A 10,648-nucleotide genomic window follows, 5' to 3' on the forward strand; every position below is an offset into this window, starting at 1 on the left:
CACGTGGAGATGTTACCAATCCAGTTCTCTGGTGTTCTGAAGTACTGAACGTGCAAAGGGGGAAGACTGAAAATCTTTGCCTTTGGGATGGAAATAGTGACCACTGAATTCAGCGGCCACAAGCACTGCAGCTCTTGCAGGGCTGGTGCGTGGTTACACAAGCACTCGTGCTTTCTCAGCAGCAGGATTTATTTATAAAAGGTCTGCTGAATAGCTGGCTCTTAACTGGGTGTACTATTTTCTTCATAATTGATAGTTTCTAATATGAAGAGATTTTTTTTTTTTTTTTTTTTTTTTTTTTTAATAGGGATTGGGTGGGGGAGGATGAGGAAGGAGTCTTGGGTTGCAATTTGTTTAGCCCAGTCAGCCACCCAGACTGGTAGTTAGCTATTTCAGGAAAGTAATGCAGAACAGTGCGTGCATTCTCTCTTGGTAGCTATAAATGCCAGAATGGGCATTGGATTATGTCAGAAGATTTGAGCAGTTTTGGTTTTGGGCAGCCCGAGTTGTCCCTAACTATACCTTGAGCAGTCACAAATTCTCCCTACAGAGAGAGGGGAGATCTCAGCACGTCTTTGAGATGTGGTGGGGGTTCATTTTGCCTTTCTGATAGCTGTTCTGTCCCACTGGACTCTTTATCTCCAAGAATAAAATTTCAGGATGCTATGTGGTGTCAGTGGAGAGCCAGGAGGTCAGTGCAGCTGGACCGTGGCAAAATAATAAAATGTCAGCCTCCACTTTTGGCATTCCCAAAGGCGTAAACAATTTTAATACCAGTACCTTAAATTTTATTTATCTGATAATGAAGCTCTTCCTGCCTTTGATCGTGTTCCCAAGTGAATAAATGAGTAGTTTTATACTCCTAAATGCTCTGTTTTTCTTGTGGACTGTGGAGATGCACTGAGGTTGGTAAGTATTAAAGTAACAACTGGCAGTTCTCCTGCCTCAGAAATGTTTTCTGTTCTCTCTCCTACCTTCAGCAAACAAACGAGCACAAGTGGTTTCATGGTGAAGATCTTAGGCACATCTTCAGTCACTCATTTTTCCCGATTTTCTCTCTCTCACTCAGCTGCATCTTGCACTGTGCTGGTTTCTTCAGCAGGCGGAGGGCACTGCAGTGTCAAAGCACTTAGCACTCTGCTTGCAAAACCCTTGGAGTGGCTTGACCCTAGGAAGTTTGTGCATGCAGCCATTTGCTCCCACTGACCCAGAGATCAGTTTCTGTTCAGTAAGTCGCTACATGGTTGTGAAGGAAGACTTCAAAATTTAAAGCAGTCCTGTTAAAGTCACAGATTTATTTTTATTTTTTTTCCCGAGACTTAACCCATCTGCCACATTTCGTTCCTTCTCAGAGTAGCATTTAGGATCTGTCCAGCACTGCCAGTGTTTCCAGCACAAATGTTCAAAAATCATGAGGCAATCCCCACAGATATTTTGAAGTCATGGCATGTAATCATGGGCTTAAAAATAATGAGCACTGATTCAAATGCGAGGTTCTTTTTATTGGCCTTTTAGACTTTTGAGCTTTTATGATTCACTTTCTTCAAACTTTTTGGCTGGCATGATTTTCACATAACATCTGACTGAAGAGCATTTAGAATAACACAGCTATAGCAAATGAGATTCTTGATAAATTCATTGGGACTGGTGCTATGTCCCTACACCCACTGAAACAGAACAAGGGAAATTAAAAAGGGGATTGTTATTTTGTCCTTCCTACAATTCTGAGCTTCAGATAACCATAGAAGTGCGAATTGATGCGGAGCCAAAACATGCATTTTCCCAACTGCTGCACAAAGGGAAGATTAAAAATGTGTTATTTTCTGTGACCTACGTAATGTGTCGCTTTCTTAGTGCTGCTCCAACAGACCTTTAAGCACAGGCAGGCTGCAGCTGGTGGACTCCGTTAGGCTAACGCCGCTCCTCTGTGCACAGCTATTTGTGCAATGCTGCGGAGGAGGGGGAGAGTCACCACTTATTGAGTGCTGGTTAAGAGGGGGAGTGATGCATTGACAGATTCCAGTGCTGGAGTATTCAAGGTTGCCTCCTAAAAGCATTTTTTAAGGGGAGGTAATGTTCGCTGTAAACCTGGGAGAGTTTTCATCCCTGTTATTTTTGCATTGTGCTCAGGCTGCCTAGCCAACCTTGTCTGGAGAGTGCTAACTTGCACACAGAAATGCTGGCTTACTAAAAGCTTCAATGTGTTGACACTGGGGACAGTTTTGGGGGTTGCGCAGTTCCACTGCGTCGGTAAGAGGCCTCTCGCTGAGTTCTGTAGGAACAGAGGAATCCTGACCGTAAGATTTACTTTCTCCTAAGGGCAAGCCACCTTGGTAGGGCTGGCTTCACCTTGAGTGCAGCCATGGGGTGAGGCAGGGTGGAGAAGGCTTTTGTGGCGTCCTCTGATCTCTCAGGCTGTCTGCTCCAGTGCTTTTTGAGTGCGACAGGCAGAATGAAAATGTCACACGTAATCTGTGTCATCCGTATGCATTTGTACCTGAGACAGAGATGACTGGGGAAAATGTAAAGAGCAGGATGTTTATTATCTTATTAACGCATGGGCATCGTTCCCGTTCTCTTGCTCAGCGAGTGGGAATGTCATGCAAGAAATACACGCACTGCTTAAATGTCAAGGAGGTAGGCACCTCAGAAATGCTAGGATCCATAGCGGTGTCATGGAGGGGTGAATGGGGCTGAGTATCTCATTCAGAAGCAGTGGTCATAGCGGACCACACCGGGTGAAAGGGGGAAAGGTGGCAAAGGAGCAAAGGGTCTGAGTGGAGAAGCCGAAGGGACCTGTGCTAAGTACAGGCCACAGCAGCACGTAGGAATGCTGGGGGGAAGACACCAAGCGCATCCCTGCCTCCTGCCCTGAAGCAATCCGTGTGTTTGCACAGAGGAGCACTGGAAGCAGCTGGTGGGTATGGGTCTGTGCCCAGCTTGTTCAAAGTGTAGACACAAGACTTGTGCTGCATCAGCACGCTGGAGGAGAATCAAACCAAAATTGTTTGATCCTCCAACTTGCTAACTACGAGGCAGGGTAGGATATTGCCAGTTGTACCAGCCGCTGGAAAGTGCAAATGATTTGCTTTAGTAATCCCTGTAATCCCCTATAAATAATGCCCTCCCCTATATTGATGAAAAAAATTACATAACAGCTACACCCAGCCAAGGGGGAAAAAATAAACGAATAAAAAAAAAATCATCCAGTGCACTCGTGATACTGGTCAGCTTCATCTGAGCCGCATTAGGAGAGCTTAGGATCGCAGCCAGAGAAAGAGGGACTATCATCAGGAAGGAAAATCTGCGTAATCTTCGGCTGGAAAAGCAGTTTTTAAGAAATTCCAGACCCTGAGGCTCTGTTTGTTGTGCCGTATGCAGGCCACGCTGGAAGGTGGGGCATTGGCATGCTGGGTCATGTTCAGCTACTTGTTCGTAGGGACTTTGAACCTGGGGTTCCCGCTCTGGTCTCTAGATCAGCTGCACCAGCTGTGGCGTGGTGGCTCTTCCATCTTCCGTGTGCTGGAGGCGTGGGCCATAGGGTTATGCTTTATGTGTATACCATAGGGTTATGGAGTGTGTAGAGAGGCAGTGCCTACAAGGGCTGGAGCTACACCTTCCTTTGTCCTCCACCTCCCAGGAAATGCTCCCCCACCATCCTCTGCTACCCCTGCTTGGACAAAAAGATCATCTTGTCCAACTTTCCCCCTACCACCAATGTTACCCACTAAACCATGTCCCTAAGCACCACGTCCAACATTTCCTTCAGCCTGGCTTTGTAGCTTAGGATTCAGGGAGGTGGAGAGGGCTTGCGTGGGATGGGGAGCAATGGCCTTGCGTGTGACAAAATGGTGTCAGGACCGTGTGTGTGGTGCCTGGAGGGGCTTGCTGTGCAGCCAGCACTGCCTGGGCTCCACATGGGTGGAGGAAAGCCATTGGCCTGGTGGCTGGTGTGGTCTTTGCTGAGGACGAGCAGCAAGTGGGACTCGTCCCTGGTACCAGTACGGTCCCCATGCACTGGTGCACGGGGACACGTGGGACCTTGGAGGAGCCATGCTGTCTGTGGTGGGACAGCGAGCAGTTTGGGTGTGCAGTGGTTTGGCCTGTGCTGTGTTATCCTGCGGGTGTAAGGGATTTGAGCAGCTCTGGGACAGCCACTTAAGAGGTTCCCAGCCTGTCATGCCAGCAGAGGGGCTCTCATCATATCCCTGCAGACAGCCCGAGGCCAGGACAGCATGGAGGGTCAGGGAAGGGGCACCAAGCAGGCAGCGCAGACGCAGCCTGTCCTTCCAGTTGAGGAAGGCTGTAGAGGGTTTCTCTGAAGGCTTTCTGTGCGCAGTGGGTGAATCACCGTTGAGAAGTGCAGCAGTTCTTCTTGTGTAGGTCTGTGCTTCTGGCTTCTCCACAGCCTCCGCTGGCACTGAGTAATCGCTCTGAGACGAGCGGGGCCGATGACTGTGAAGAGGATTGTAAATCACAGCGTTGCAATCACTCCTGCATGTGACATTCCTGTTGACCTCTGGGGACTCTAAAAACAGCTGTGGTCTAAAACCCCCGGTTAATTGCATTGTGAAAATGAATTGGTAAGAGCAAGAGCCCCCTCTGAGTGTTATTATGATTTGAATTACATGGTCTTTAAATGCTGGCATTTAAAAAAGTACAATAGTGGTCTTCCTCATGTGAGAATCCACAGAAATGTTATGGGTTCTTTTAATGGTAAATGTGGCCAACCCACTGAAGCCAGTTGGAGTCCATGGTATATGGCTTTACCAAAAGTATTTGCTAAGGTATTTTTGTAACGATGAAAATTAAGAAGTCCAGATGGCCAGCAAGGTATCTCATTCCTGGAAACACATGCATATGCTTTGTTTTATCCCTATGCCACTGATTTTTTCTTGGATCTGGGGGAAAAACATCTATTTCCTTTGGATTCCCCTATTGATTTCAGTCTGACTGCTTACTTGCACAAAGCTAAGCACATACCTGAAAATTTCCAGGCCCAGCAACTTGCGTCATGGCATCCAGGACTGAAAATCAGAGCTTTATGTAGAGTTCTTCCAAAAAGACTTCTACCAAATATTCATTGAAAAATACTCATTTTTTGTTTGTTTGTTTTTTTAAATCCTGGAAATAAAGTCTAGCAGGTCACTGCGTAGCACTTATGTGCTCCAGATGTCAGTTTCTCCTTAGGCCTAGGTGAAAATAAAAATCTTAGAAATTCTCACTGAGAGTTCGCCTGCTTTGATACCTATCAGTACTAGCAATAGAGTTCTTAAAAAAAAAAAAAAAAAAGAAAGAAAAGAAAAGAAGAAGTTGGCATAGAAAAGGCTCTCTGGGTGGGCCAATTAAGTTTAATGAGTTTTCTCCTCTTTGCTATGTGTGTCCACTATCTGAAATTAACTTGTAGAGTTCATTTGAGAGCCTTCTGAGGTTTATGGAAAGCCTGCTGGTTTCTCTAGGCTTGTGTGTTTGTAGGCATGCTTAGGGGAGGATGAAGACTTTTTCTGATTTCTAGTAACCCAGTACCATTTGTTTCTGACACCTTTTCTACATTTTATTGTAAAGAAGTTCAATTATACCTTTTTTAGTTTGAGGTTTATTGTCAGGAAACAAACCGCTTCAAACAGGATATATCACTCCTCTTGCTGTTGTAGGAAACTGCAATTCAAAGGTATTGCACTTACTTGATTTTCAAGCTGTTCCAGGTGTCTTCCTATAATAAGATTAATTTTCCCATATTCTTCTACACTTCTCTCTTCGTCATGCATTCCTGAATTAATTTCTTCTCTTTTGACTTCTTCTAATTGAGCTCTTCTATCACCATCCGTGGCCACTGAGCTGTCTGAGGAACTTTCTGTCTTAACACTGCTAAGATGTCCTCTGCAGAAATTATGGTGGATCAGGTAAGCTGCACAGCAAGTCTTTGAAACATTAAAACTGAACTCTCCTGGCATCATAGAGTCACAGACAGCTCAAGGGCCAGAAAGTGCCTTAGAGCATTTAGTTTAATCTACTGGTTATCACAGGCTCTACTTACTGCCATACTCCAAACAGTTATGAGTTGGCCCAACAAGTTCGGTTTGGCATAGATTCTCTCTCTGAATGGCAGCCAGACTTGAAATGAAGATTTCAAGTGAAAGCTAATCTAGTCCCTCCCCTGGAGAGTCTCTTCCACTGGTTAATCACTCACACTGTAAAATATGAGGGTTGTTTTTGCCCAGCTTCCTACAACTTGCCATCTGTTTGAAAAAGGCAGGTTCCCACTCTGGGGTTTGAGAAATACATAGATTTACTTTCTAAAATGCATATTCTCCTTGTCCCATTGACCTTAAAAAAAAAAAAAAGGTTAAAAAAAAAAAGGGGGGGGGGGGGAGATGAGATGTTGTTGATGTCTTGATTTTTAGGTACTGGGTTTTTCCAGATCTGCCCACGGTCTTTGATACCCTTCATACTGTCTCTGGTGTTGTTCTTGTTGACAAGATTCTCCACATCCTCCACTGGTAGAAGAGTGGAAGAAACACAAAGTGGAAGGCATAAGCCCAGAACAAAGGAAGCCCAGGGCACTGTGCCTGTCCCTTCAGCAACAGAAGTCAAATTGTGATCGTAAGAACGCTTGCTTCTAAGTCTTACACAGCTGATGATTATATTTTTCTGATGTACAGCTTCCCATTAGAGTGAACAGTTTTATTAGACACTTTTCAGAAGTCATCTATATTTATACAGATACTAAGTTTATTTGTAGCTTTGTACATATATACGGCAGATAAGTATATACGTTCCAAGAGTCTTTCCCTGGAGGATCAGTAGAAGGCAACACATCTTATTTAACAAGAGAAAAAGGGAGAGAATCTGGGAAAGTAAAAAAAAAGATGCAAAGACTGGACTAAGGGAAAAAGTGATGGCCAAACTTGACATTTTTCAAAGGAAAAAATGGGAAGACTTGAAGCAAAGGAAAATAATAAAATAGTATGAGGAAACACTTGACTAAAACAACCAAGTACTCCAATCAGAGAAACGAAAATTCAAGAGCGACTGAGGAAAGAAATTATAGAAAACAATCATCCAAATTATGGCCTTCATCACTCTTCGATTTGATTTCCTAAGGTATCCATAAATTGTTTGAGATTAAAGCATAAAACACAGAAAACATATGCAGTGTCTGGTTATTTCAGGCCTTACGTTCACACTTGAGCTTCACATTCTGTGTGTTGACTTTCTCTGGCTCTTACCTGGACTGCAGCAATTTGCTCTCTGGGCAGGAAAGGTTAGGAGCAGGGAATGATTAGCTTACACTCAAGCTCTGCTTCTATGGGCACATCTGATGCTGCCAATTCACACTACTTACGCCTCCAAGTTCATGTCTGAACTCCAGGCTAGCCACCTTGCCTGTGTGGACAAATCCAGGTGACTAGAGATGAGTATTTACTACTACAGCTGAGAGATCTGCCTAAGAAGTTCCTTGTGTGTGCTGCTACCTTCAGTTTGCTGGCAAAGAACTTTGTCAGCCTCCAGGACAGGCTTCTGCATTCCGGCTGGTGTGGCCAAGAAGACCCCATCCTCTGCAGATGCTGCCAGTTGGACAAAAGAAGGTAAGGACACAGAGTAAAGTGTGATGGCAAGAACCTGAATGGTGATAGAAGGCTAGGCTCTTGATTTTATACCTAATGACCAGGTATCTGAATCTAGGTCAACCTCTCCTGCCACAGATTGCTCCCCTTTACACTGGAAACTCTTTCCTTAGACTGAAATCCTGGTACTTTTTTGGAAAGCTTAGGCTTGCTCACTTGGCTGGGGACAGATACTAGAGCTTTAGGTTCACTGTAAAGCAAAATGTTTTCAAATGCTTGTCCAGCAGTACGAAGTTAACCAAAATCTGGGCACCAAGGCCTGTAAGCCAGGTTCTGATGGTCTTCTGAGGCCTTTCCACAGCAACATGTCTGTGTTTTCTGGCTTTTATACTTACTGCCCATCCACTGTCTATATGCCTAAAGCTGCTTGCTGGCTTATGCACACCTGCCTAGCATTTTGTTCTTGATATTGTGATATTCCATTTCTGCATTGGTCTGCTTTCTTCAGCCAGTTGTAGAAGATGCTGTCCCAGTCTACTGACAATTGACCAGAGGATCACGCTTTGTCTTGTAGCTAACTACAACAGGGAATGTGCTTTGGGAAGGGTCACTCAGCTCCCATACTTTGTGTGGAAAATTGGCTGGAGAGGGACTGGCATCGGGGTGGTCTGAGAAGCTCTTAAGGTTGAGGAATGCCCACTGCAAAGCAGGCAATAGTAACTGTGGTTATGCCTATTAGTCTTTCTTCAGAGAGTTCATTCAACTCCGAGTTTGTAAGTTGTTCAGCCTGAGATATCTGGAATTTAGAGCCTCGCAGGCATGCAGATACATGGCTTCACTGGAAATGGCTTTCTACAAATCTTACAGAGCCAGGACATGAGCGCCCTGCATGAAGTCTGGGTCAGTATGGTTCCAGTATGACTATGCATGTTCAGATAAGCCTTACATGTGGCTCTGTAGGATGAATACTGAAAAGCTACTGTGTCCCAGCAAGGGCAATGAAGATGCACAAAGGCATGTTGTTATTTTCCTTAAATTATCTACTGACTTGCACTGATGCTTAAAAAAAAAGGTTTTATTTCCTCTACAGGGCACCTGCACTTCAGGAACAGGCAGAAATGAGCTAACGTGTATGTGTGCATATACAGATTGGCAGAACCAGCTAAGTTTGTAAAACTGAAAAACACTTGAGGTGAAAGGCTGTATCTGAGCATGTGCCATCATAACCTGTATGAGCTTTATAAACACACACATATAAAATTAACTGCTTATTTTGAAAGCAGGTGCCAGACCTTCCCTCCATGTAATGCTCTGTCATTCTCAGGTTGTGAAACAAAGTCCCCATCATTACTGTATGTCCACAGCTGCACTTAGGGTAAGATTTGTTGCACTGATGGGAGATGTTACAACATACGCAACCCTTCTCCCATAAAGCCACCAGCTATTAATGAGATGCTTTCCTGTTAAATCAGACATAATATTAAGATACAGATCTTTATATCCTCCAGCTTCCAACATTTATTTCCCCTGAGAAGTTGTGGGGTTTTGTTTTCACTGCCAGACACCAGCTCCAACATCAGCCCACTGCAATGTCTATCTGGAGCAGACTCTCCAAATCCAATCTCAAGCACAGCAGGGGTCTCCTTCTGGTGATGAAGCTATTTTCTCTCTTCCACTCTTCATTAGGAGAATTTCTTTACTTTATGTAAATGAGCTTCTTAACATCTCAAGCTGTCAGCAAAGGGGAGAAAGAAAGAAAACAAGCACCCAACCAACTCTGACTTGCTCCCTGCCAGTACCCTACACCATTCACGAAGGGTAGTAACAGCCATGTCCAAAACCCTGATGTTCACTCCAACATGGGGCTGGACAGCCAGCAGCAGGAGGGTGTCCTGGTTGTATGGTGGTTTCAGAGCACACAGAGATACGGGGAAGGTGGCCATGATGTGACTGAGGCCTGGTTGGCCGCTTCCCAACAGTGGGGACTCTGGGAACTTTGGGATCTACTGGCCACCCATTTGGACCTGAAGTTTTAAATAACCCCAATTTAAAACATGTTTATTTTTATTTATTTATTTATTTTAGTTGCTTAGGACACCAGTTAAATAAGTTCTGGCAGGCCCTGAGGGACAGGTGGGGGCCTGATGGTCCTGGAGGACGTAATGGCTGCCACGTGCCACTGTGTATATTGCAAATGGCAAATGTTGAGGTCCTGCACAGAAACCCGGGCCTTTTTCTTTGAAACTCACCTGAAAGAAATCTGCCGAGTGGTTCAGGCAACAGAAATGCTTGAGCACTCTTTGAAAAATGCCGATATTTGAACGCGTTACTTAGTCACGGGCCTGGGACTGATTTTGAGGAGCTGCTGGTGGCCTTATCTTCAGTGAGGAATGTGCTTCTGTGTGACTGTTACTCACAGGTGGATTTGCCTCTTTTGCATGCTTCACAGCTGCGAATTCCAGCTTTATGTTTTCTTGGAGTTTTGGCAGGTCCCTGATGGGTCGCTGTGTGCAAATTGGAGTGGGTGCACACCATGTCGGCATTTCTTCTTCCGTTGCACAGGCACCAGCAAAGCTACAGAAGTTGCAGAAAAATGTTTACCTGCAAACACAAAAAGTCAGGTAGAAACTGTTCACTGAATTGAGTTACTTTGTGCATTTTAAGTACTTGGGCAAATTACTCGGGTATACGCCCAGTATATTCCAGATCACCTGAAGGTTATTAGAGAAAAAGTAAAGATAAGGTATGATTGTTAATTAGTAGTGACACAGAAGTGTTTAAAAAAAAGAGAAGTTTGACATATATATATATTTTTTAATCCCTTTCTTCTCTTTGTGAAAGACATCTTCTGAGCCTTTGTTTTTTTGCTATTCTCACAGAAGTGATTCTATCAATTTCAAAGAAAAATGCTTTCATCAGTAAGATGGAGCCAGATTTGGGCTCAAAAATTGCAGCAGAATGAAATAGATTGCTACTCTCTTCCTCCTGCTGCACATTTTGTTTTGGAAAAATAACATAATTTTGTATACTTGTAATGTTATTTTTATTTCAAAGTATTTTTATTGTTTTATTTTGTATTT

This window comes from Oxyura jamaicensis, chromosome 1 (assembly GCF_011077185.1).
Source record: "Oxyura jamaicensis isolate SHBP4307 breed ruddy duck chromosome 1, BPBGC_Ojam_1.0, whole genome shotgun sequence".
Lineage (NCBI taxonomy): Eukaryota > Metazoa > Chordata > Aves > Anseriformes > Anatidae > Oxyura > Oxyura jamaicensis.